The sequence below is a fragment of the Sminthopsis crassicaudata genome, chromosome X (genome assembly GCF_048593235.1).
Source record: "Sminthopsis crassicaudata isolate SCR6 chromosome X, ASM4859323v1, whole genome shotgun sequence".
Classification (NCBI taxonomy): Eukaryota; Metazoa; Chordata; class Mammalia; order Dasyuromorphia; family Dasyuridae; genus Sminthopsis; species Sminthopsis crassicaudata.
In genome coordinates, this window is record NC_133623.1 from 86,618,833 (window position 1) to 86,646,540 (window position 27,708).

Here is a 27,708-nt window from a genome sequence, read left to right on the forward strand (position 1 = left end):
AACCGAATTTCTTGTTGCACAGGAAGAATTGCATTTGGAAGGTAAAATTCACCTGGGAAGAAAAAGAAAAATGCAAACAGTTTACACTCATTTCCCAGTGGTCCTTCTCTGGGTGTAGCTGCTTCTGTCCATCATTTATCAGTTAGGGACGCAATCTTATATAAAGTTCACAATGCCCCAGAAATTGTGCCAGGACCTTATGTTTTCTCATGATTTCAAGCTTAAATGCACCCTTGATTAATCTTAGGAAGAGAGGAATATCCCAGTTAATGAAGTTTCTAGCTTTCTGGGAGTTCTCTACAGAATATCAGGATAGTTTTCCTTGATAATTTCTTGAAAGATGATGTCCAGGATCTTTTTTGCTTCATGCCTTTCAGATAGACCAATACTTTTAAAATTATCTCTCGTGAATCTATTTTCCAGGTCAGTTGTTTATCCAATGAGACATTTTATGTTGGTTTCTATTTTTCATTGGTTTTATTGTATCTTGATTTTATTTTATTGCATCTTGATGTCTCATTTGATGTCATTAACATCCATTTGCTCAATTCTAATTTTTAAGGTGAGCTTTTGTACCTTCTTTCCCATTTGGCCAGTTTGGCTTTTTAAGGCATTCTTCTCCTCATTAGATTTTTGCTTTTCCTTTTGCCTCACTCCAAATTTTCTTTCCAATTTTCTCTCTACCTCTCTTACTTAATTTTAGAAATCCATTTTGAGCTCTTCCATGGCCTTAAATCGATTCTTAATTTTCTTGGAAGCTTTTGATGGAGGAGATTTGACTTTGTTATCTTCTTCTGGGTGTGTGTTTTGATCTTCCTTGTCACTGTAGTACCTTTTGAGGATCAGAATCTTTTTCTGTTGTCTGCTCCTTTACCCAACTTATTCCTTGGCTTTTAATTCTTGGTTAAGGTAGGGCTCTGTTTTCAGGGTACTGGTGCACTGTTCCAAGCTTCAGGGCTTTGTGCGGCTGTTTTCAGAGATCTTTCCAGAGACCTGGACTGTGAGCCAGCACCACTACCCATTTCTTTGTATGGGCAAAGCAACAGAGTCCTTCCACGGTGCCGGTAAAGAGGTCTCTGCCATCTCCTTCTGACCAGCTGTTCCACTCCTGTCTCTACATGGAGGCTGAGACCCCTGGTCTCATTGTGGTCGCTGTCACTGCTGTGGTGCTGCTGTTTCACTGTGGATTCAGGGGCTCCCCAAGTTTGAGCTTGCTTGTCTGAGATCCCCCTCACTCCCCAGTGTGCCGAAACTTAACTGCCTCATTGGAGTCTATGGGTTGGAGGCCTAGAGATCTCTGCCCCTGACACTGATTCAGAGGTCCCTCTGCCTGCTCCTAATTTCCTGGGCTATGCCGCCATTGACTCCAGATGCCCCTCAGGCCATAGATATGACCTAGACTTCCAAACAGACTTTGGCTGAAAACAATTGAGTTCTGATGCTCTAAAAATTTTCTTGGAGCCATATTTAAAGCTATTTGAAGGGGTTTGGGGGAGAGCTCTAGAGAGTCCCTGCTTTTTCTCTGCCATCTTGGCTCTGCCTCTATGGTATGATCTTTAATATAAGGCTAGGTATCCATTTAGTATATAATGTGGATTGTATTCTAAGGTGATGCTCTAAGTGTAATTTCCCAGCAATTTTAATCAAATAGGGAATTTTCCTCCAAGCAACTTTTGTTTTCTACTTTATCCAACATTTGATTGAGTTCTTGTTTCTTCCCTTGTCTATCTGTTCCAATGAGCTATCTTTGAAAAAAAAAACCAGAATATTTTGATGACTGCTGTTTTATAATATAGCTTGAGGTCTGAAAATGGTATTCCCTCTTCTTTCTAGCTTTTTTCAATCATTTGTCATGACATTCTAAATATAGTGATTTTTTAAAAAAATCCAGTTTCATAAAGTGTGCCCTTGGAAATCTACTGATTGTCACATTAAAAGTGTAACCAAATTTTGATAATATTGTCACATTTTGATGACATAGTTCTATCTCCTTTTTATTATTTTATTTATTATATTATATTTATTCCTTTAATTATTTTTAGTTTTTTTTTATTGTTGCATTTCCAGAAGTATATAAAATACTTGGGAGTGTAGACATCCTTACTTCACTGCTCTATTTGTTGGAAATGGTTCTAGTGTATTCCCATTGCATAGGGTGCCTGGGTTTTGGTTTTTTTTTTTTTCCGAAGATACTTTCTATGATAGCAAGTGGTCTCTTTATGCCAATACTCTGTAGGTGTTTAGCATAAAATACTGTTTTACTTTGTCCCAGGCTTTTTCACAGCCATGGAAATGATCGTGTTGTTTTGAGTGTTTTGTCTTTTATTATATTCATTATAATTTTTTTTTTTTGTTTTCCTAATGTTGACGCAACCTTGCATTTCTGCTACATACAATTTTGTCAGCAATTTTGAAGATAAATTGCTACAGTCTCTTCGATAGAATTGTTTTAGAAGTTTTTGAATCAGTGATGGTTAATGATATTGACCTGTAGTTTTCTTTCTGTGTTTGATCTTTCCTTGGTTTAGGTATTAGGATTATCTTTGTCTCATGAAAGGATTCTGGTAAAGTGCTTCCTTTCTCCATTTCTGAGAATCATTTGTCCAGTATGTGCAGATACTTTAAAATGTTGATAGAATTCTCCTGTGAATCAGGTTCAGGAGTTTGATTTGGCTCAGCTTGTAGCCCCATTTGTTTTGTGATAGTCCTCTGGCTCAAGGGAATCCCTCCAGGGAAGACACACAGTTTTACTGATCCTTGTTCGCTACAGCTGGTCTCACATTGCCTTACTCCCCAGCTTAGGTGCAGCTGTCAGTAGATGAATCCTTGTCTGGGGACTCCTTTAATGTCTAAGGAGAGGTCCATGGGCCAGAGAGGTCAAGGGAAGCCACCCCTTAATGAGTTATTTGGAGAATGGCATGTAAAACAAGAGCCCTGAGTTCAGAGTCCAGCTAACTGTGAGCAGTGGGGGAGAGGAAGAAGGAGAGAGAGGAACACACCTCAGTCACACACTCGGACATCGACTGCAGCTTACATGTGGGCAGCTTGCATGGGGAAGCACAGAGACGGGGGTTGCTTCAGCAGAAAGTGAGTACTTCAGCATGAAGGAGTGCTTCAGCAGGAAGGAATGCTCCTGTTGAAGGGGAAGGGATGTTCCCAAGTCCTCTCCTAAGAGTAAGATTCTTATACTATGATTCTGAATGGCTTCCCTGTTGCGGCCTGAATTATGTATTGGGGGGCAGGGCAAAGTATGACTCTGGGGGATTCCTTATCAGGAAGAAATATTACCTGGGGCAGTTCCATGCCAGGGAGAAAAATGATCTGGCGTAGCCCACAGCAGCCCACAGCAGTAACAGCCTTTGGAAAATGTTATTGTCAGTAACTTTACTCTTATAACAATGGTTTCCATGCACAGATTAGGTAAGCTACGACTTCCCTAAAGGAGAGACTACAGGACCACTAAGTCCAATTTTATAACCACCCCTGCATGACCCACATGTGGACAGAATCTGTTAGGGGCAGTCCCCTTTGGTAACCAGCACTTACAGAGGTATCTGTGTACTGGGAAGGAGAGGGGAGGGTCTAATCCTAATTTATCTCAACTTAATGACCTGTCCACTGACCTGGAAGGTCATATAGCACAAGGTGTGCACACACAAGATAAAGAGAAAGCAGTTTTCCCATTCTTGGGGAGGGCCTAGGACTAGATTTCTTCAGTTGGCATGGAGACATGGAATGGCTGCATGGAAGGGTAAGATCATCACCCTCGCCAACCCTGTTCTTCTTCCTTCTGTTGGTTCATGAGACTTGTGGGAGGGATCTATGCACGTGCAACCAGACGGGCTAAAGAAGGTGCAGAGTCCTCCTTGGTCTGCGAGCAGAAGGTCTGGGACCAATCAGTGGTCCACAATCATTCCCCCAAGGCTTCTCCAACTTTTGTCTAGACTAAGTTCTGAGGCGATGTCTGTGATCTGCTCCTTCACACACTGGTTCAGTGCTTCCAGTGTGTCTCTTTTTTTCCCCTGAGGCAATTGGGGTTAAGTGACTGGCCCAGGGTCACACAGCCAAGAAGTGTTAAGTGTCTGAGACCAGTTATGAACTCAGGTCCTCCTGACTTCAGGGTTGGTGCTGTATCCACTGTGCCAGCTAGCTGCCCTCAGTGTGTGTCTTAAAAGTCCATACGTGTCCACTTCAGGCACTCCCCAAACGACTGCCCCTGGAGGACTCCACTTTGAATCAGGATAACCCCCACTTCCATCTAATGCCTGGACAGAGGCCCGGGGAAAGGCGAAGGACAGGGGTCCAGGGGAAAGGTGATTTGAACAAGGGCCAGGGGAAAGGTGAAGAACAAGTTTCCAGGCCTCCGTGTTGTCATAAAAGGTGAGGTCAGTGCTCAGGGTGATGAGATTACAGAGCAGATTGCTCAAGAAGGTGACTGGGGTATAGACTGGGTAGAAGGGCACTAGGGAAGAAGTTCCCCTGGTTCCATCCAGGGACTAAAGTCGGCTCTTGTTGATGCAGATGCCATTAGGATGTGTGGTGATATTTCATGGCTGAGTCCCAGAGGACACACTTTAAAAACTGGGCAGATGGCATGAATTGTGTCCAAACAAATGTTCTCATCTTGGGCAGGGCTTTCTCAAGAAATGGCTTACTGCTGGCTCTTATTTGTAGCAGGCAATGTGTCTTAGAGTGCTGCCTGAAAACTAAAGTGGAATCTTATGTGTCAGTAAGTATTATGGGCAGTTTTGTGGAAGAACTTCTTCAATCATCTCTAGGTTCCAGGGTACTGTTAGTGATGAAACTTAGTATAATTTGTGAAATCTCACCAAGTCCCATAGATTGGCATTCCAATACTTGGTTCATGTGATAAAAAGTATGTTCAACCTCATAGAGCTAATCTTATAAACAGCAGGGGAACAAAGTAGTCTATACACTAAGGACTCACAACATAAATCCTACTCAAGCAATTCAGAGCTGCTAGAGCTTGGCAGAAATATTCACTATGTGATAAATTGCAATTTTATCTGCCATGGTGAGAGAGATTTCTTTGGAAAGAGAGACATGATTGTAAAAACATCAAGACTGTTCCTCTAGGCCTTAGGCCAAAAGACTCAGAGGGACTCTAACACAAGTAGAACAGGTTAAAAGCACCCTTAGTTGCATTTGATTTAAGGTGAGACTTAAAATTAACTTTTTGAAAACAGACAGGTCTTACAGCAAAATTACACATTATTCATAATGTTACACCCCTATGGACTACTCTAACTTCGTAGCTCCCCTTTGAGCTACTCTTAATACGTGTCCATCGACAGCATGGCTAGGCCACAATTAACCGTCTTCGGAGACCAACCCAGATCCCACAGGGACAGACCACCAGGAGGTAGGGGTGAAGCAAAAGATAACTTTATTATTAGATAGCATATATTTATAGTCCCCTGAGGATCTGGGGAAAAGAGAAGGTCCTCTAGGAATCTGGAATAATGGGATTGGCCTGAGAAGAAGGAGGGAGGCATGCTAGGCTTTGAGAGCACTAAGGAGGGAGGCGTGGTACCTGGAGTCAGACACTATCTCTTGGGGCTGTGCCCCACCTCCATATAGGACTCACTTGTGCCTCAGTACCTCTCTTCCCTCAGGTCCTCTCACATGCCTTGAACTGCATTCCTTGCTTCTAGAGGCTTTTTAACCCTTACACACAAGATTTAGCAAAGCTTGGGATTAAACAAGGGGGAAAACATTTCTGTTCAGAAAGGAAATAATCCGGTCTGGAAACCAAGTCATTAACAATGAAAAAGTTTACCAGGCCTTTATATATAATTTCTGGGCTTTTATTGGCAAATAGACTCTTGATGATTTTATATTGTCTACAATTATTTTATATTGGTGACCACTTGTACTATTTTATTTTTCTAATTACACATAAATACAGTTTTCAGCATTCATTTGTGTAAGATTTTGAGTTTCACTTTTTTCTCCCTCCCTTCCATACCTTCCTCATGATCAAGACAACAAGCAATCTAATGTACAATCAATTTAAACATATTTCAGTATTAATCATGTGAAACAAAATATCAGAACAAAAGAGAAAAACCACAAGAAAGAAAAAGCAAACCAAAAAAAGGTGAAAATGTTATGCTTCAATCCACATTCAGTTTCCATACTTCTTTCTCTGGATGTGGGTAGCATTTTTCATGTCAAGTCTGTTGGAATTGTCTTATTTCACTGAGAAGAGCTAAGTCTATCACAGTTGATCATCACATAATCACGCTGTTATTGTGTATAATGTTCTGGTTGTGCTCACTTCACTCAGCATCAATTCATGTCCCTCTCTCCAGGCTTTTCTGAAATCAGCCTGCTCATCATTTTGTATAGAACAATAATGTTCCTTTACATTCACATGCCGTAACTTATTCAGCCATTCCCTAACTGTTTGGCGTACAATCAATTTCAGATTCCTTGCCACCACAAAAAGGGCTGCTACTAACATTTTTGCACAAGTAGGTTCTTTTCCCCTCTTTTATGATCTCTGTGGAGTACAGATCTAGTAATGACACTGCAGGATCAAAGGTATGCACAGTTTTATAGCCCTTTGGACATATTTCCAAATTGCTCTCCAAAGCAATTCACAACTCCACCAACAATGTATTAGTATTTCAGTTTTACCACATCCCCTTCAACATTTATCATTATCTTTTCCTGTCATTCTAGCCAATCTGAGAGGTGTGAAGTGGTACCTCAGAGTTGTCTTAATTTGAATTTCTCTAAACAGTAGTGATTCGGAGCATTTTTTCATGTGAAACTTTTCCATTTTTTAAAAAAAAATTAATTTAATCTTATGAAAAATGTTCATAACCTTTGACCATTGATCACTTGGGGAATGGGTTGTATTCTTATAAATTTGAATGAATCCCCTATATATTTTAGAAATGAGGCCTTTATCAGAAACACTGGATATAAAATTTTCCCACAAGTTTTCTGCTTATTTTCTTATCTTGGCTGCATTGGTTTTGTTTATACAAAATCTTTTTAATTTAATGTAATAAAAATTATACATTTTGCATTTCATAATGTTCTCTAGTTCTTCTTTGGCCATAAATTCCTCCCATTTCCACAAATGGGAGAGGTAACTGTCCTTTGTTTTCCTGATTTGCTTCTAACATCACCCTTTATGTCTAAATCATGAACCATTTCAACCTTATCTTGGTATAGAGTGTGAGATGTTTAGATGTTGCTTACCAGGTTTCTGCTATACTATTTTCCACCTTTCCCAGAAATTTTTGTCAAATAGCGAGTTCTTATCCCAGAAGCTAGAGTCTTTGTATATTATGATAATCTTTGATTATTGTATCTTGTGTACCCAACCTATTGCCATGATCTTCCACTATAATTCTTTTTTTGATAATGATAAGTAGCATCTATTTAAAACCATCAGCAAGCATTATATGTTATGGGGATAAACTAGAAGCATTCCCAATAAGATCAGAGGTGAAACAAGGCTACCCATTATTTCCACTACTATTCAGTATTTTAATAGGAATAGCTTTAGCAATAAGAGAAGAAAAAGATATTGAAGGAATTAGAGTAGTCGGTAAGAAAACAAAGCTATCATTGTTTGCAGGTGATCTATTTTAGAGAATCAATTAAAAATCTACTTGATTTAACAATTAACAATTTTTAACAAGTTAACAATTTTTGCAAAGTAGCAGGATATAAAATAAACCCACATAAATCATCAGCATTTCTATGTTAGTAGCAAAACCCAGCAGAAAAAGATAGAGAAATCCCATTTAAAATAACCGTAATCTACAAAATATTTGAGAGTCTTCCTATCAAGACAAACCCAGGAATTATATGCATACAGTTACAAAACACTTTTCACACACAAAGGCAAATCTAAACCATTGGGAAAATATCAATTGCTCGTGGATAGGCCCAGCTAATATAATAAAATGTCAATTCTACCTAAATTAATCTATTCAGTGTGATACCAGTAAAACCACTAAAAAGTATAGAGCCAGAAAAAATTATGTATTCTATAAGAACCTATCAGCAGGATGATTTCAGAGAGACCTGGAGAGACTTACATGAACTAATGCTGAGTGAAATGAGCAGAAGCAGGAGATCATTGTACACAGTAACAAGATTATGTGATGATCAACTGTGATAGACTTGGCTCGTTTCAACAAAGAGGGGATTTAAGCCAATTCCAAAGGATTGGTGATGGAGAGGGCCATCTGCACTCAGAGAGATGGCTGTGGGGACTGAGTGCTGATCACAACATAGAACTTTCACATTTTTGGTTGTTGTTTGCTTGCTTGTATTTCCTTTTCCCCTTTTGAGCTGTTTCCTTCTACAACATGACGCATTTTTTAAAAATGTCTAGAAAAATTGCATATGTTAAACCTGTATTGGATTACTTGCTGTCTAGGGGAGGGGATGGCAGAAAGATAAGGAGAAAAATTTGGAACACAAGATTTTGCAAGAGAGGTTGTTGAAAATTATCTTTGCTTGTGTTTTGAAAATAAAAGCTATTATTAAAAAAAAGAAATAAAATAACAGTGAAATTCTCCTGGAAGAAGAAAAAATCAATTAAAAGAAATTAAGGGGTGGTACCAAATCTATCACTTAAAAGGAGTTGTTCTCATCAATCAATTTCTGTGCTTCCTTTTCCAAGCTGTTGATTTCCCCTACAGAATTCTCCTGCATAGCTCTCATTTGTTTCCCCAATTTTTCTTCTTCCTCTCTTACTTGATTCTAAAAATCTTCTTTGAGCTCTTCCAAGAGAACCTTTTGAGCTTGAGGCCAATTCATCTCTGCCTCCCAGTCTTCTCCTGTAGACATTTTGCCTTCGTTGCCCTCGTCTGGGTTTGTGTTCTGGTCTCCCTTGCTGTCATAGTGGCTTTCTATAGGTAGGGCTCTTTCTGCTCCTTTTTAAGGTTGAGTTGTGTTCCGAGGGCTCAGGGAGACTGGCCCAAGCTGCTTCTGTGTGGCTGCTGCAGGTGCTGCTGCTTTTCCCACTGCTGGACCGCCCAGCCTGTCCCTCTCCTTGTACTGGAAGTTTTGGGCTTGAAAGCTTGCTATTTGGGCTGGAGGTCTCAAGGCAATGGCTGACCAAGGGATGAAAAAATAGCGTCCTCTGCTGGTTTGTGCTGTGGTTGTATTTCCCGCACCACCCAAGCTTGCACTGGACCGTACTTCACGTTTATCCAGGTGGGACAGACCTTAGCTCCAATCCTACCAAGACATTTTAAACTGGGTACTTGTTTCATTCCAATGTTTTGTGCATGCTATCCCTCCAGAATTCGCAAAAAGCAAAAGGATTACAGAAAAACCATCCTCAGAATAATAAACTATGACCAAGTAGGATTTATACCAGGAATGCAGGGCTGGTTCAATATTAACTATTAGCATAATTGGTTATATCAATAACCAAATTAACAAAAACCATATGATCATCTCAATAGATGCAGAAAAAGCATTTGACAAAATCCAACATCCATTCCTAAAAAAACACTAGAGAGTATAGGAATAAATTGACATCGCCTTAAAATAGTCAAGAGCATATGTGTAAAACCTTCAGTAAGCATCATATATAATGGGGATAAACTGTAAACTTTCCCAGTAAGATCAGGAGTGAAACAAGGTTGCACACTATCACCATTACTATTAAATATTGTATTAGAAACGCTAGCTTCAGCAATGAGTGGAGAAAGAGATTAAAGGATTTACAGTAGTTAATGAGGAAACCAAATTATCACTCTTTGTAGGTGATGGTATACAGAACCCCAGAGATTCTACTAAAAAAGCTATTAGAAATAATTCACAACTTTGCAAAGTTGCAGGATACAAAATAAATCCACATAATTCTTCAGCATTTTTATACAGCACCAACAAAATTCAACAGCAAGAGATACAAAAAGGCATTCCATTCAAAATAACTGTTGATAGTATAAAATATTTGGGAATCCATCTACCAAAGGAAAGTCAGGAATTATATGAGCAAAATTACAAAATACTTGTTAGAAAAATAAAGTCAGATTTAAATAATTGAAAAAACATTAAGTGCTCTTGGATAGGCCGAGCAAAAATAATAAAGATAACAATACTCCCTAAACTAATCTATTTATTTAATGCTACACCACTCACACTTCCAAAAAACTATTTTAATGACTTAAAAAAATTAAGAACAAAATCCATACGGACGAACAAAAGGTTGAGAATTAAAAGGGAATTAATGAAAAAAAAAAAGCAAATGAAGGTGTCCTAGCTGTAACTGATCTAAAACTATATTATAAAAGAGCAGTCACCAAAACCATTTGGTATTGGCTAAGAAATAGATTAATTGGTCAGTGGAATAGGACAGGTCCACAAGAAAAATAGTTATTAACTATAGAAATCTAGTGTTTGACAAAACCAAAGATCCCAACTTTTGGGATAACAATTTATTGTTTGACAAAACCTGCTAGGACAACTGGAAATTATTGTGGCAGAAATTAGGCATGGAACCATACTTAACAACACATACCAAGATAAGATCAAAATGGGTCTATTATTTAGGCATAAAGAACAAGATCATAAATAAATTAGAGAAACATAGGATAGTTTACCTCTAGATTTGTGGAGGAGAAAGGAATTTGTTACTAAAGAAGAACTGGAGATCAGTATTGATCACAAAATAGAAAATTTTGATTACATCAAATTAAAAAGCCTTTGTATGCAAACAAGATTAGAAGGGAAGCAACGAATTGGGAAAACATTTTTACAGTTTATTCTGATAAAGTCCTCATTTCCAAAATATATAAAAAACTGACTGAAATTTATAAGAAATGAAGCCGTTCTCCAAATGATAAATGGTCAATGGATACGAACAGACAATTTTCATGTGATGAAACTGAAACCAATTCCATTCATATGAGTGTTCCAAATCACTATTGATCAGAGAAATACAAATGAAGACATCTCTGAGATACCACTACACACCTGTCAGATTGGCTAAGATAAAAGGAAAAAATACTGATGAATGTTGGAGGGGATGTGGAAAAACTGGGACACTGATCCATTTTTTGTTTGAATGGTGAACGAATCCAACCATTCTGGAGAGCAATCTGGAATTATGCCCCAAAAGTTATCAAACTGTGCATACCCTTTGATCCAGCAGTGCTACTGCTAGGCTTATATCCCAAAGAAATACTAAAGAAGGGAAAGGGACCTGTATGTGCCAAAATGTTTGTGGCAGCCGTTTTTATAGTGGCTAAAAACTGGAAAATGAATGGATGCCCATCCATTGGAGAATGGTTGGGTAAATTATGGTATATGAATGTTATGGAATATTATTGTTCTGTTAGAAATGACCAGCAGGATGAATATAGAGAAGTTTGGAGAGACTTACATGAACTTATGCGGAGTGAAATGAACAGAACCAGGAGATCATTATACACTTCTACAAAAATAGTGTATGAGGATGTATTATGATGGAAGTGGAAATCTTCAACAAAGAGAAGATCTAGTTCAGTTCCAATTGATCAATGATGGACAGAATCTATTACACCCAGAGAAGGAACACTGGGAAATGAGTGTAAACTGTTTGTATTCTGTTTTTCTTCCCAGGTTATTTTTACCTTTTGAATCCAATTCTTCCTGTGCAACAAGAAATTTGGTTCTGCACATATATATTGTATCTAGGATATACTATAACATATTTTATATGTATAAGACTGCCTGCTATCTAGGGGACGGGGTGAAGGGAAGGAAGGGAAAAATCAGAACAGAAGTGAGTGCAAGGGATAATGTTGTAAAAAATTACCGATACATATGTACTGTCAAAAAAAAGTAATAAGTATAAAATTAAAACATTTTTAAAAAAATTTAGAGATATACACAATTGCAATAATAAAAATTGGGAGAAGAATGTATTTAAAAAATAAAGGTACAGCTAGTAATCATTGATGTCAGACCACGTAAAACTGAAAAAGTCATTCGGGAGAGAAATCTATATTACATGTCAGCCATATTAATATTGTTTTAGATACATGTCTATATATGTGTAAATGCATATTTTATCTATCCCTCTATATACATACATGTATATGTATAATTGTGTGTATTTACATTACAAAGTATATATGTGTATATAGATATGTGTGTGTATCTGAATATATATATATATACATATATGTATGTATGTATGTATATATATACACACATAGAAATATCTGTGCTTATTATGCCCTGATTGGGGAAGTTTGAGGGGAAAAAGAGGAAAAACAGGAAATAGTTAAAAGTACAATGCAGAAGCTAAAAAATAAGCTGAAGGAAAGCAGAGATAGAGAGACATGATGAATACAATATCTTCTAAAATTATATATTCTTTTTTTAAAATGGAAACTTATTGTTTCAGCCCTTTCTTATGTTCAGCTTGGTAAATTACAATGTTTTCTTTTTTCTAAGTTTCTTTTTCTATTTTGATCTTTCTTCCTTTTCATTTAATTTCAAATAAATAATTTTTTTTAAAAAAAAGAAAAACTTATCAGTGAGAGGACTAAGTTATGCATGAAATGTTCTCTTTTTGAGCCAATATAGATTATTCCTCTAGAAATGATACATGTAACAATGTACCACTATCAGTTTTTGCTTTCTCTTCAGACTTTCCAGGAATGTTCTTAAGTGGATGGTGTACATGATTTCGTCATGGGGGCTGCCTCATTGAAGAAGGTAACTATAAAATGTAATTGTATTGCAGAAGTTTGTTGAACACCTAGCATTGATTTGCACTGAGTCCCTTGCGATTTACTTTAGACTTAGACTCCCACAAGTTTTTCTCCTCCCTTACTCTAGTGTTTCATTGTTCAGGAGGTGCCAGTGGGAAAGAGGAAAGAGGTCAGAATTTTCTATTGGGCCTTCCGAGATAGAAATGGATAAAAACATGATGCAAGTTATTGTGAAATGCATTTTGTACAGGAAGATCCCACAGAGATTCTGAGTAAACTTGTTCCTCTTCTACTATCAGGCTTTCCTCCATACTGTCCCTGACCCACATCCTACTGGAAATGGAATTCACATATGTTTGTTAAGTGCCCATCCCTCTTATTAATATTGAAGATGTTCTTGATAATATCTCAGAGAAGCTGCATTTGTGCTTCAAATCTTGTATTGCTCTTGTTCCCAGAACATGAAAAGATCAGGATCAAGAAGAGCCATTCCTGCATGTCTCACAGAATGTCTCTTTTGACATGTCTCACAGAATGAGCTTGAAGACCCATTTCTGCCTTTCAAGCTGTTTTTCTTCTGAGCACTGGGACGTTTGAGTGAAATGTTCAGGATACCAGGCCCGACAAAGAAATAGTCTTGTGCTAAAGCCACATGGAGTCTTCATGTAACGTTAAAAAGCCAAGATCTTCTGTGCAGCTATTCCTCTCAGTCCTTTTATGAAACAAAAGTATTCCATGCTATCTGAGGAATGTATAATATGGCTACCTTCACCTTAGAGAACCTTCCACATGGAAAGAGATTCAACCGCTCCTTTGATCACCTCAAAACCTGAGAAGAATCCATTGGCAAGACATAATATTTCCATGAGTGCCAATGAGAGAGTACCTCTCCCAACAGTAGTGATAGTCGGTAATTTTTTTGGCATTTTCCCTTTGTTTTTCTGCATTCTATCACTGGGTTGCAACCCATCAGCGTTTTCAGGGTACAACTCCCTATTGCAAGTAAATCATTAACCATTCATTGCAATGCAATTATCTTTTCCCCTCCCTAAGCATTTTATTTAATGAGGTGGAGACTATATGTCACACTGGTAGATGGAGTCTAATTGCCAGACCATGGGAACCAGTCATGGGCTTCTCTTCAGCTCTGGTGAGTGCTTAGATTTTTCTATTTTTCCTTTCATGACCCAAATATTTAATACCCTGTTAAGATAAAATGCTTAGCATCCTTCTCAAAGTCCTTGTCAAGCGGTTTTTTGTTTTTTGTTTTTTTAAATTTGTTGAAATCCAATCAGAGAGTGAGATCAGTGACACCTTCTGGGAGTATTCTCCCTGTACATTCAATGTAGATTAAACCCCTAGAATCCATTTTGGTCTTTCCATGTAGCAGTGCGCCACTGATCCATATGTGCTTTTTATTCAAGGTTCTCAAGTGAGCAATTGGACCTGATTTCACCAGAGTGCTACTTCCTTGAAGAAGGTAAGGGTCAGATGGAATGGTATTATTTCAGAATGTTTTTGAACAGCTAGCATTGACTTGGCTTCCATACTAAAGACAAGTATGAAACCAAAGCAAAATAATAAAAATGATTGGTTCCTCGAGTTTGTGAAGATCGGGTTCAAGAAGAGCCATTCCTACATGTATCATTAGTCAGCATGGCTGACCCCCAGAGAATGGGCTTGAAGCGCCATTTCTGCCATATAAGGTGTATCTCTTCCCCATCCATGGGCATTTCAATATCACTTGTGTCAAGGGACACCTCACTTATGTTGATGAATTGATCTTACGCTATGGCCATCAGGAGTCTTTTTTGTGTGTGGGGGGCTTTCATTCTCCTTATTTTTGACAATAATATTTTATTTATTTTTTTTAAAGTGTATCATGGTACTTTATTTTAAATAAAGCTTTTTATTTTTTAATATATTTTTATTTTATAATTTTAACATTTTTAACAGTACATATACATGGATAATTTTTTACAACATTATACATTACACTCACTTATGTTCTGATTTTTCCCTTCCCTCCACCCCTTCCCCTAGATGGCAGGCAGTCTTATACATGTTAGAAATGTTATAGTATATCTTAGATACAATATATTTGTGCAGAACCGAATTTCTTGTTGCACAGGAAGAATTGGATCCAGAAGGTAAAAATAACCTGGAAGAAAAACAAAAAAAATGGAAACAGTTTACACTCATTTCCCATTGTTCCTTCTCTGGGTATAAATAATGCTGTCCATCCTTGATCAATTGGAACTGAATTAGATCTTCTCTTTGTTGAAGATACCCACTTCTCTCAGAATATATCCTCATACAAAATTGTTGTTGAAATGTATAACAATCTCCTGGTTCTGTTCATTTCACTCAGCATCAGTTCATGTAAGTTTCTCCAACCCTTTCTCTATTCATCCTGCTGGATATTTCTTACAGAACAATAATATTCCATAACATTCATATACCACAATTTGCCCAACCATTCTCCAATTGATGGGCACCCGTTCATTTTCCAGTTTCTAACCACTACAAAAAGGGCCGCCACAAACATTTTGGCACATACAGGTCCCTTTCCCTTCTTTAGGATTTCTTTGGGATATAAGCCCAGTAGTAGCACTGCTGGATCAAAGGATATGCACAGTGTGATAACTTTTTGGGCATAATTCCAGATTGCTCTCTAGAATGGTTGGATTTGTTCACAACTCCAACAAAAAAGCATCAGTGTCCCAGTTTTTCCACATCCCATCCAACATTTATCTTTTTTTTTTCTTGTCATCTTATCCAATCTGAAAGGTATGTAGTGGTATCTCAGAGTTGCCTTAATTTGCATTCTCTGATCAATAGTGATTTGGAACACTCTTTCATATGAGTGAAAATTGTTTCAATTTCATCATCTGAAAATTGTCTCTTCATATCCTTTGACCATTTATCAATTGGAGAATGGCTTGATTTCTTATAAATTTGAGTCAGTTCTATATATATTTTCGAGATGAGGCCTGTATCAGAACCTTTAACTGTATAAATGTTTTTCCAGTTTGTTACTCTTTTGTGCATTAATTTTGTTTCTACAAAAGCTTTTTAATTTGATGTAATCATAATTTTCTAATATGTGATCAATAATGATCTTTAGTTCTTCTTTGGTCACAAATCCCTTCCTCCTCCATAAATCTGAGAGGTAAACTATCCTATGTTTCTCTAATTTATTTTTGTTCTCTTTCTTTATGCCTAAATCATGGACCCATTTTGATCTTATCTTGGTATGTGGTGTTAAGTTTGGTTCCATGTTTAATTTCTGCCATACTAATTTCCAGTTTTCCCAGAAGTTTTTGTCAAATTATGAATTGCTATCCCAAAAGTTCTTATCTTTGGGTTTCTCAAACACTAGATAGCTATAGTTATTGAATATTTTGTCTTGTGAACCTAACCTATTCCACTGACCAACTAATTTATTTCTTAGCCAACACAAAATGGTTTTGAGACTGCTGCTTTATAATATAGTTTTAGATCAGGTATAGCTAGACCACCTTCTTTTGATTTTTTTCATTAATTCCCTTGAAATTCTCGACCTTTTGTTCTTCCATATGAATTTTGTTGTTATTATTCTATGTCATTGAAAATAGTTTCTTGGGATTCTGATTGTTATAGTCCAAAATAGATAAATTAGTTTATGGAATATTGTCATCTTTATTATATTCGCTCAGCCTGTCCAAGAACACTTAATATTTTTCTATTATTTAAATCTGACTTTATTTTTGTAGCAAGTTTTTGTAATTTTGCTCATATAATTCCTGACTTTCCTTTGATAGATAGATTCCCAAATATTTATACTATCGATAGTTATTTTGAATGGAATGTCTCTTTGTATCTCTTGCTGTTGAATTTTGTTGGTGATGTATAAAAATGCTGAGGAATTATGTGGATTTATTATGTATCCTGCAACATTGCTAAAGTTGTGAATTATTTCTAATAGCTTTTTATTAGAATCTCTGGAGTTCTCTAAGTATACCATCATATCATCTGCAAAGAGTGATAGTTTGGTTTCCTCATTACCTACTCTAATTCCTTTAATCTCTTTCTCGACTCTTATTGCTGAGGCTAGCATTTCTAATACAATATTGAATAGTAATGGTGATAGTGGGCAACCTTGTTTCACTCCTGATCTTCTTATTGGGAAACGTTCCAGTTTATCACGATTACATATGATATTTACTGACGGTTTTAAATGTATGCTCTTGATTATTTTAAGTAATAGTCCATTTATTCCTATACTCTCAAGTGTTTTTTAATAGAAATGGACATTGAATTTTTTCAAATGCTTTTTTGCATCTATTGAGATGATCACATGATTTTGGTTAATTTGATTATTAATAGGGTCAATTGTACTAATAGTTTTCCTAATATTAAATCAGCCCTGCATTCCTGGTATAAATCCTACTTGATCATAGTGTATCATCCTGTGGATGATTTTCTGAAGTCTTTTTGCTAATATCTTATTTAAGATTTTAGCATCAATATTCATTAGGGAGATTGGTCTATAATTTTCTTTCTGTTTCCAACCGACCTGGTTTAGGTGTCAGTACCATGTCTGTATCATAAATGGAATTTGGTAGGACTCCTTCAATCCCTATTTTTTTTTCAAATAGTTTATATAACATTGGAGTTAATTGTTCTTTAAATGTTTGGTAGAATTCACATGTCAATCCATCTGCTCCTGGGGATTTTTTCTTAGGGAGTTGGTTAATAGCTTGTTCTATTTCTTTTTCTAAGATGGGACTGTTTAACCAATTTACTTCTTCCTCTGTTAATCTGGGCAAGCTATATTTTTGAAGGTATTCTTCCATTTCATTTAAGTTATAGATTTTATTGGCAAAAAGTTGGACAAAGTAACTCCTAATTATTGCTGTAATTTTCTCTTCATTAGAGGTGAATTCTCCCTTTTCATTTTTAAGACTAACCATTTGATTTTCCTTTTTCCTTTTTTTAATCAGATTTACTAAGGGTATTTCTGTTTTGTTGTTTTTTCATAGAACCAAGTCTTAGTTTTATTAATTAGTTCAGTATTTGTTTTGCTTTCAATTTTATTAATCTCTCCTTTTATTTTTAGAATTTCAAGTTTAGTGTTTGTCTGGGGTTCTTTAATTTGTTCCTTGTCTAGCATTTTTAGTTGCAAGGCAAAATCATTTACATTCTCTTTCTCTCTTTTATGCAAATAAGCCTCTAGATATATAAAATTTTCCCTTATTACTGCTTTGGCTGCAACCCATATATTTTGGTATGATGTGTAATTGTTGTCATTTTCTTGGGTGAAGTTATTAATTATGTCTATGATTTGCTGTTTCTCCCAATCATTCTTTAGTATGAGATTATTTAGTTTCCAATTATTTTTTGGTCTATTTTCCCCTGGCTTTTTATTGAATGTAATTTTCATTGCACTGTAGTCTGAAAAGGATTCATTTACTATTTCTGCCTTATTGCATTTGAGTTTGAAGTTTTTATGTCCTAATATATGGTCAACTTTTGTATAGGTTCCATGAACTGCTGAAAAGAAAGTGTACTCCTTTCTGTCTTCATTTAGTTTTCTCCAAATGTTGTGTACTATGTACGTGGCATGGAATGTAGGGGGGCCAGGAGAACAGTGTGTGTGTGTGTGTGTGTGTGTGTGTGTGTGTGTGTGTGTGTGTGTGAAGACCAGTTCAAAAGGATGATTGATTGATAACTGGCTCAAAGTACCCTGTGTAGAGATTGATGACTGGCTTAGAGTAGCCTGTAACAGGGCAGGGAAAAGGACAAGAATATCTGGGTTTGGAATCACGTGAATAAGGATATCAAAGAATTGTAACTGCCCCATAGGGGGAGAGAAAAGAGGTGGGTGTGAAGAGAAGATGTAGAGTGCACAATAAATGCTTGCAATGCTGAACTATCTGGTGTGATGGGTGCTCTATGAGGAGCAACCCAGCTGGAGGAGGACTGTGCCGGAGAAGTCCGAAGACCTGGGAATGGTAAGGAATCCAGTTGAGAGCCCTTGAGTGAGTAAAGGGACTCAACATCCAAAGATCTATCATATCTAACTTTTCTAGTATTCTATTTACCTCTTTGATTCTTTCTTATTTATTTCCTGGTTTCATTTATCGAATTCTGAGAGTACAGGGTTGAGATCTCCCACTATTATAGTTTTGCTGTCTATTTCTTCTTACAGCTCTCTTAATTTCTCTTTTAAGAATTTAGATGCTAACCACTTGGTGCATATATGTTTCATATTGATACAGCTTCATTATCTATGCTACACTATGCAAGATATAGTGCCCTTCCTTATCTCTTTTAATTAGATCAATTTTTACTCTTGCTTGATCTGAGATGAGGATGGCTACCCCTGCTTTTTTTTTGGCTTCACCTGAAGTATAGTAGATTCTGCTCCAACCTTTTACCTTTATTTTGTATGTATCACCCTCCTTCAAGTATGTTTCCTGTAAACAACATATTGTAGGATTCTGGCTTTTAATCTAGTCTGCTAACTGCTTCCTCTTTATGGGGAACTTTACCCCATTCACATTTATGATTAAAATTACTAATTCTGTGTTACTTGCCATCTTGTTAATCTCTGTTTATGCTTTTCTCATTTCCTTTTCCCTTACCCCCCTCCCCAGTATTAAACAGCCCTCCTTTTTTAGTATTCCTCCCCCACCTGAGGCCTCCTCCCCCTATTTTACCCCTTTTCCTCACAATTTCTGTATTCCCTTCTGTGGTTGTCTGGACAGTGACAAGGTGAGAATTCAGGTTGTCTGGACAATTACAAGGTGAGAACTCAGGTTGACTTGATAGAAGGAGAGAGCTCATTGGCTGAAGTGGTTCTTCCCAGAAGCCCTTGCATTATCCCACGCCCATTCTCTGGGAGGATAAAAGAGAGAACAGTGGGCCTGGAAAGTCAGTCTGCCTGGAGAAGGATAAGAGCTGGAGGAGATTCAGAGCCAGGATTCAAGGAGAAGACTCTGCACTACATCTGGCTTGACACAGCTCTCTGCAGGAAGGGAAGTCGGCTCTCTGCAGGAAGGGAAGTCACTTCTCTGGACAAGAGTTAACAGCAACTGCCTGGAGACAATGGTTCTCTACAGGAAGAAGATTCTGTCTGAAAGATTTGAGTAGACACAGCAGATCTCTTCCCAGAGAGCGATCCGGCAGCTTCTGGAGACGACAGCTCGCTACACCCTTCCCCTTAGCTTACTTCTTCCTTTTTCACTTTTCCCCTCCCACTTTTCAATGAAGTGCAAGGAATTTCACCATAAATAGAATATGTCTATATTTTTCTCTTTAACAAATTCTGATGAGAATGTGATACACACTATGTTCAGCCTCTTCCATTCTTTCTCTCAGATATAACAGGTTACCTTTGCCTCTTTGTGATATGTAGTACCCCCAATTTACCCTTTTTCCGGTATAATTTCCTTTCCACCTCTAGTTTCTGGAACAATTTATAAATGTATTCTTTATATAGCTTTATGGCAGAAATATAGTTCTCAAGATTTCTTTTTACCTTTTTAGGAATCTTTTGAGTTCTATAGTTGGAGATCAAACTTTTTTGTTTAGATCCAGTTTTTTCATCAAGAATAGATGGAATTCAATTATTTTCTTGAATGTCCATCTCCTTCCCTGGAAAAAGATGCTCATTTTTGCTGGGTAAGTTATTTTTGGCTGCATACCAAGTTTCTTAGCCTTTTGGAATATCATATTCCAGGCCCTTCGATCCTTTAATGTGGATGCTGCTAGGTCCTGGCTAATCCTTTTTGTAGCTCCTCCATATTTGCATTGATTTTTCTTGCAGCTTTCAGTATTTTTTCCTTCATCTGATGGGTTCTGGAATTTGGTCATTATATTTCTTGGTGTTTTGATATTAGGGTCCCTTTCAATACATGATCGGTGAATTCTTTCATTGTCTATTTTACCCTCTGTTTCTAAAACATCTGGGCAGTTCTCTTTGATAATTTCCTGGAAAATAGTGTTCAGGTTCTTTTATTTCATCATATTTTTCAGGGAGTCCAATGATTCTCAGATTGTCTCTCCTGGATCTATTGTCCAGCTATGTTGTTTTCTCAAGAAGGTATTTCACATTTTTTCCATTGTTTCATATATATTTTTTTTTGGTTTTGTTTGACTGATTCTTGGTGTCTCCTCAAGTCATTCAATTCCATTTGTTCAACTCTGATTTTCAATGAAGTATTTTCTTCACTCCCTTTAAAAATATCTTTTTCTAAATGTCCAATTGAGTTTTTAAGTGCGTTGTTTTGTTCGATGGAATTTTTTCCCATTTCATGAATTTTATTTTTTAAAGAGCTATTTTCTTTTTCCTACTCACTAATTCTGTTTTTCAACTATATGATTTCTTTATCCATTCTGTCTTTGGGATGACTTATCCAGACTCTCTTGCCAAGCTTCCCTTTCTTTTTCCCATTTTTTCCTGTAGCTCTCTTATGAGAGCCTTTTTGATTTCTTGTATGAGAGTTTTGTGTATTGAGGAGCAGATAATATCTCCCTTTGGGGATTCATTTGGAGATAGTCTGTTTTTAGTCTCCTCAGGGATTAAAGTCTGCCCTCTATCCATATAGAAGCTATCAGTGGTTAGAGTCCTTTTTAATTTTTTGCTCATTTTTTCAGAGAAGGATCAAAGAAAACAAACTAACAAGAAAAACAAATGTCATCTGCTTTTTTTGAGGTGGGGCTGGATGGTGTCATTGGGCTTCCTCTAGAGACTATGGGGGACAGCAGCAAGGCACTACCAGGACACCAATGGCCGTGCTGCATCAGTGCTCTGAGATGCTGAGGCTCTAAGAACATGCTGAGACACTCTGGGTCAGGGTGGCCAGGTCCCCAAGAGACGCTAGCTTTATGGGGTTATAGTCTTTACCTCCTGTGTTTACAGCTTGCTGCCAAGACAGAATATCTACACTGTGGTAAAGGTCTTTCCGCAAAAATGGCAGAGATTGCACCCTTCCCCCCTCCAGTCTGCACAGTGTGAGCTGTCTGCCAAGTTCTTGCTGCCTGCCCTCAGGCTGCACCAAAATCTGGTCATCCTCGCCCCTGAGCAAAAACAGATCTTTTCTGGTGAATTTCAAGGATGTCTTCTGTTGGTAATTATTTGTGGGGGGTTTTCCAGTCAAGCACTAATTCCAAGGCTTATTATGAAATAAATTCTGAGAATAAAGACAGAGATTAAATAGGTGTGTGTGTTCTCTCTGCCATCTTGGCTGGAAGTCCCTTAAACCTTTTTATTTTTCAAAACATATGCATAGATAATTATGCAATATTAGCCCTTGGAAAATCTTGTGTTTCAATTTTTCCACCACTGTCCCCTAGATGGCAAGTACTCTAATATATGTTAAACATAGTTGAAATATGTTAAATGGAATATATGCATACATATTTATACAGTTATCTTGCTGTACAAAAAAAAATGAGTGGGATGACTTATCCAGACTCTCTTGCCAAGCTTCCCTTTCTTTTTCCCATTTTTCCTCTAGCTCTCTTATGAGAGCCTTTTTGATTTCTTCTATGAGAGTTTTGTGTATTGAGGAGCTAGAAACTAGAAAAGAAAATGCTGAAGAAAATAACATGAAAGCAAACAACAAAAAGAGTGAGAATGCTATGTTGTGGTCCACACTCAGTTCCCACAGTTTTCTCTCTGGGTGTAGATGGCTCTCTTCATCACTGAACAATTGGAACTGGTTTGAATCATCTCATTGTAGAAGAGAGCCACATTCCATCAGAATTGATTATTGTATAATCTTGTTGTTGCCATGTATAACGGTCTCCTGTTTTCTGCTCATTTCACTCAGCATCAGTACATTTTAGTCTCTCAAGGCCTCTTTGAAATCATCTTGCTGGTCATTTCTAATACAACAATAATATTCCATAACATTCATATACCACAATTTACTCAGCCATTCTCCAGTTGATGGGCATTCATTCAGTTTCCAATTTCTGGCCACTACTAAAAGGGCTGCCACAAACATTTTGGCACACATGGGTACCTCCTTTAATATCTCTTTGGGACATAAGCCCAATAATAACACTGCTGGATCAAAGGGTATGTATGCAGTTTGATAACTTTTTGAGCACAATTCCAAATTGCTCTTCAGAATGGTGGGCTCAATTCACAACTCCAACAATAATGCATCAGTGTCCCAGTTTTCCCGCATCCCCTCCAACATTTGTCATTATCTTTTCCTGTCATCTTAGCCAATCTGACAGGTGTGCAGTGGTATCTCAGACTTGTCTTAATTTCCATTTCTCTGATCAGTAATGACTTATAGCACCTTTTCATATGACTGGAGATGGTTTCAATTTCTTCATCTGAAAAGTGTTCATATCCTATGATATTGAAGTTTGGCTTGAATTCTTATAAATTTGGGTCAATTTTCTATATATTATAGAAATGAGGCCTTTATCAGACCCTTTGCATATAAAAATGTTTTCCCAATTTATTGCTTCCCTTCTAATCTTGTCTGCATTAGTTTTGTTTGTACAAAGACTTTTAAACTTAATAAAATTAAAATTTTCTATTTCATGACCAATAATAATCTCCAGTTCTTCTTTGGTCACAAATTCCTTCCTTCTCCACAGATCTGAGAAGTAAAATATCCTATGCTCTTCTAATTTGTTTATGATATCATTCTTTATGTCTAGATCATGAACTCATTTTGATCTTATCTTGATTTATAGTATTAGGTATGGGTCAATGCCTATTTTCTGCCATACTAGTTTCCATTTTTTTTCAGCAATTTTTGTCAAATAGTGAGTTCTTATCCCAAAAGCTGGGGCTTGGGGATTTTTCAAACACTAGATTATTATAGTCATTGGCTATAGGTCCTGTGAACTAACTTATTCCACTGATAAACTACTCTGTTTCTTAGCTAGTACCAAATGATTTTGATGACCACTGATTTATAATATAGTTTTAGATCTCATAGAGCTAGGCCACCTTCATTTGCATTTTTTCATTAATTCCCTCAAATTCTTGACCTTTAGTTCTTCTAGACGAATTTTGTTATTAATTTTTCCAGGTCTGCAAAAGCACTAAATAACAAGAATAATTTTGGCAGTATTGTCATTTTTATTAGGTTCACTCAACCTATCCAAAAGTATTTGATATTTTTTCAATTGTTTAGATCTGACTTTATTTGCATGGAAGGTGTTTTGTAGTTGTGTTCATATATTTCCTGGTTTTCCCTTGCCAGATAAATTCCCAAATATTTTATACTATCAACAGTTATTTTAAATGGAATTTCTCTTTGTATCTCTTGCTGTTGGGCTTTGTTGGTGATGTATAAAAATGCTGATGATGTGTGTGGATTTATTTTGTATCGTGTAACTTTGCTTAGCTTGTGGATTGTTTCTAATAGTTTTTTAGTTGATTATCTGGGATTCTCCATATATACCATCATATCTTCTGCAAAGAGTGATAGTTTTGTTTCCTCATTACCTACTCTAATTCATTTAATTTCTTTTTCTTCTGTTATTAACAAAACTAGCATTTCTAATACAGTATTGAATAGTAATGCTGATAGTGGGCAACCTTGTTTCACCACTTATCTTATTGGCAATGCTTCTGATGTATTTCCATTATAAATGATGCTTGCTGTTGGTTTTAGATAAATGCTACTGATCATTTTAAGGAAGAGTCCATTTGTTCCCATACTGTCTGATGTTTTTAATAGGAATGAGTGTTGGATTTTATCAAATACTTTTTCTGCATCTATTGAGATGATCATCTGGTTTTTGTTAATTTGGTTGTTAATTTAGTTAATTATGCTAATAGTTTTCCTAATATTGAACCAGCCCTGCATTCCCATCAGGAGTCTTCATGTGACGATAAACAATCAAGATCTTCTTGCAGCTCTTCCTCTGAGATCCTGATTCTGCATCTAAAGTATTCCATGCCATCTGAGTTATCATAAATGTAGTCACCTTCACCTTCGAGAAACTTCCAGATGGGAAGAGAATCAACTGCTCCTTTGATCACTTAGTCTTGAGAAGAATCCATTGGCAACACACAATATTTCCACCAGAGTCAAGGAGAGAGCCCCTCTCCCAACAGCTGTGATCATATAAATGATTTGTGTTGTTTTCTCTTATGGGCCAGAACTCTGTACTTAAAACAAGGATTCTTACAAGATGCTAACTTAGTGGAATTGATGAGATAGTGGTTATCTAGTTTAGCATGGTTATTAATAGTTCTCTAGTTCAGTATGATTGAGTTAACTTTACAATAAATAATGGTTTCCTAGTGATAAAATGATTGGTTTATACTCAAAATAGAGCATATGAAGCTGCAAGAAACTCAGCCAGATCAGAGCCAGAGGCAGACTCAGGAGGTCTGGGAGAGAGTCTCAGAAGGGCCAGACACAGACTCGGAAGGGATCCAGAGACACATTCATTCCATTGTCCACCTTTGTGGTGGTTGGAGGTTGAAGCACAAACCTTCAGACTCAGAGACATCCATCAGCCTCCTGGAAGCTGGCCTGTCTTCCTGCACTTCCCCCACTGAGACCAAGGCTTGTTTAAAAGGCTCTCAAGAAAGCAGGGAAGGAGACAATAAAGAATTTGGACTTTGGACTTTAAAACCTGGCTATTCTCATGGTGATTACTCTACTGAAAAGAAGGCTGGTCCAGAGACCTCCAGAAAACCAACAGGAACATTACAGTTTTCCCTTTGGCCTTTCTACATTCTACCACTGAACTTCAATTAAACAGTTTTTCCATGTTAAACTCCCTATTGCAGGTAAGGCATTAACCATTCATTTCAACTCAATTATCTTTTTTTCCTCCCTAAGCATTTTTTTAAATTAGGTGAAGACTGTGTGTCACACTGGTGGATGGAGTCCTATTGCAAATCCATGGGAACCAGGCAACTGCAGGCTTCTCCTCAGTTCTGGTGAGTGCTCAGATTTTTCAATTTTTCCTTTCATGCTCCAAGTGTCCAACATCCCATAATGATAAACAGCTCAGCAAACTTGTCAAAATCCTTGTCAAGCATTTTTTCTTTTATTTTGTTTTTTAATTTGGTGAAATCCAGTCACAGAGTTAGAGCAGTGACCCCTTGTGGGAGTATTCTTCCTCTACATGTAATGTAGATTATGCCCCTAGAGATCATTTTTCTCTTTTCAAGTGGTAATGCAAACTGATCAATATTTGCTTTTCTTGGAAGTTTCTCCAGTGAGTAATTAGACATGATCGAGCTTCCTTCTTGAAGAAGAAGGTCAGACGCAATTGTATTTCTGAACGTTGTTGAGCATGGAGCATAGACTTGGCTTCAATCATGATGACCATAATGGAGCTAAAACAGAGCAGTACAAAATGTCGATTGGCATCGTTCCCTTGATTCTTCTTTTTGGTCTTTTCTTCTGTTTCTTGAGTGAGAGGCATTCCATTCTTTTGTCTGGGATTCAGAAAGGCCACCATTTTTTTTGTAGGGTTTAGGAAGCTCTTAAATTTCTCCTTTGCCAGCCATATGAGTCCCCTGGAATTCATTAGTTTACAATAATCTGATGTGCCTTTTTTGTTATATGCACTGCCTCTCAATTATTCAAGTGAGCTTCACTTTTCTAGGTGTGTTAGAATAGGCTACCTTGAGGGAGGATGTGTAAATTTGTATTTACAATAATTTGTAGGATTCCTTCAATTGGCTGTTGTTGGAATGACCCAACTTCTATTAGAACACAGATATGGGGATTTTTCCAGGCTGTGATGTCTAAGATAAGGGGAAATGTCTTTCTTACAGAAGGAAGAACCAGTATTTGGGAATACTTTTCTGCTTTTTTCTGTGAGATTTTTCATTGTTTTCTTTTCTTTCTGCAATCATTTTTTTTCCTCAGGCTTTTTACTTAAATCCTCTTTCATGTATTCTTTTTTAAATTTTAAATCTTACCAGACAGTTTACATAGTAACACAAGCAATATATATCCTTCCTTTTTTTACATCCTTAAGCAACCTGGCCTCCTTTCCTTGTAAAGGTTTCTCTTATCCTAGACTTTTCAACTCAGAGTGAAGAGGAAACCCCAAAACTCTGAAAAATCCGTAAAGGAGAAAACCTCCTTGTACTCTGCCTCAGAGAAGGGACTCCACCCTAAGCACAAACAGTTTCATCTTTGTTATCTGGTTCAGTCCTGAAACCCATTGAATTCAATTCAAATTCTAACCCTGGCTGAAACCCAGCCAGGAGCCAACCTGGGACTCCACCTACAAGCTCCCTTTAGCTTGTAGCCAAAGCTCCCTATTATAAAAGAGCCAAGCTGGAGTCCTCTCTTTGCAGAGATCCCAAACATGGCAGCCTTATGCCTGGCACGCCAAAGGATCTCTGTCCACTGGAACCCTGATTCTGGTGCCTTTTATCTCTACCTTCAACTTTACTAACTAGATTTTACTTCCAAACCCCATCATAAACCCCTTTGATCAATCTAGGTTTTTGGGTCTATAAATTCCTTTACAGGGGACTGTTGTGCTGCTACTAGACCTCATTTAACTCTTTATCCCTGCACCAAATCCAAAGGAGTTGCAGGGGAGTTCTATTTTGCTCCCTGAACCCCAAACCTGTCACTAGACCTCAATTAAATCTAACTTCATTTAGGTACCCCAATTCTAAACCTCATCAATACTATCACTTTACCATATCTTCTCCTCTACTTGCTTAGTTACAGCAGTGGCTGAACTTTTAGCCAGGGACCTAATGCTTCTAACATTTACTTCCTATCAATTTTTTTCCTGTATGTTCAGTTTTCCATCCAGAATCTCAGCTCTAATCTTATCCTATAACTTTCCTCAGTCCTTTTTGGGGTGTCCCACAAAGGACTTGTTTCTTGGAGATTATTCAAACAGCCAATCTCCATTCACTTCACAACTGAGCTTTTAATATTTAGAATTCAACCTTGCCCTTCAGGTATAGTTTTGCCTTTTATTTTATTCTTTCCTGAAGCCCCAATTGTCCATCTATCATTCCCCATCTGCTTGGGTTTCTGAT

At 37.2% G+C, this 27,708-nt stretch overlaps 3 long non-coding RNA genes across 14 annotated transcripts in view; 2 read left to right on the forward strand and 1 right to left on the reverse strand.

The window, feature by feature from the left end:
- The window catches only part of LOC141548956 (uncharacterized), a 1,120,676-nt gene that overhangs the window by 411,669 nt on the left and 681,299 nt on the right, over positions 1-27,708 (reverse strand). The gene's annotated exons all lie outside the window — the stretch shown is intronic.
- The window catches only part of LOC141548957 (uncharacterized), a 1,406,018-nt gene that overhangs the window by 86,779 nt on the left and 1,291,531 nt on the right, over positions 1-27,708 (forward strand). The gene's annotated exons all lie outside the window — the stretch shown is intronic.
- On the forward strand, positions 12,494-26,131 carry LOC141549226 (uncharacterized). Of its 2 annotated transcripts, XR_012484291.1 has the most exons (5): positions 12,495-12,711; positions 13,166-13,857; positions 14,132-20,375; positions 20,730-25,473; positions 25,542-26,130. It is a non-coding gene; the product is annotated as an uncharacterized LOC141549226 (long non-coding RNA). The 2 variants fall into 2 exon arrangements; XR_012484290.1 differs by having other exon boundaries at positions 12,494-12,711; positions 14,132-25,473; positions 25,542-26,131.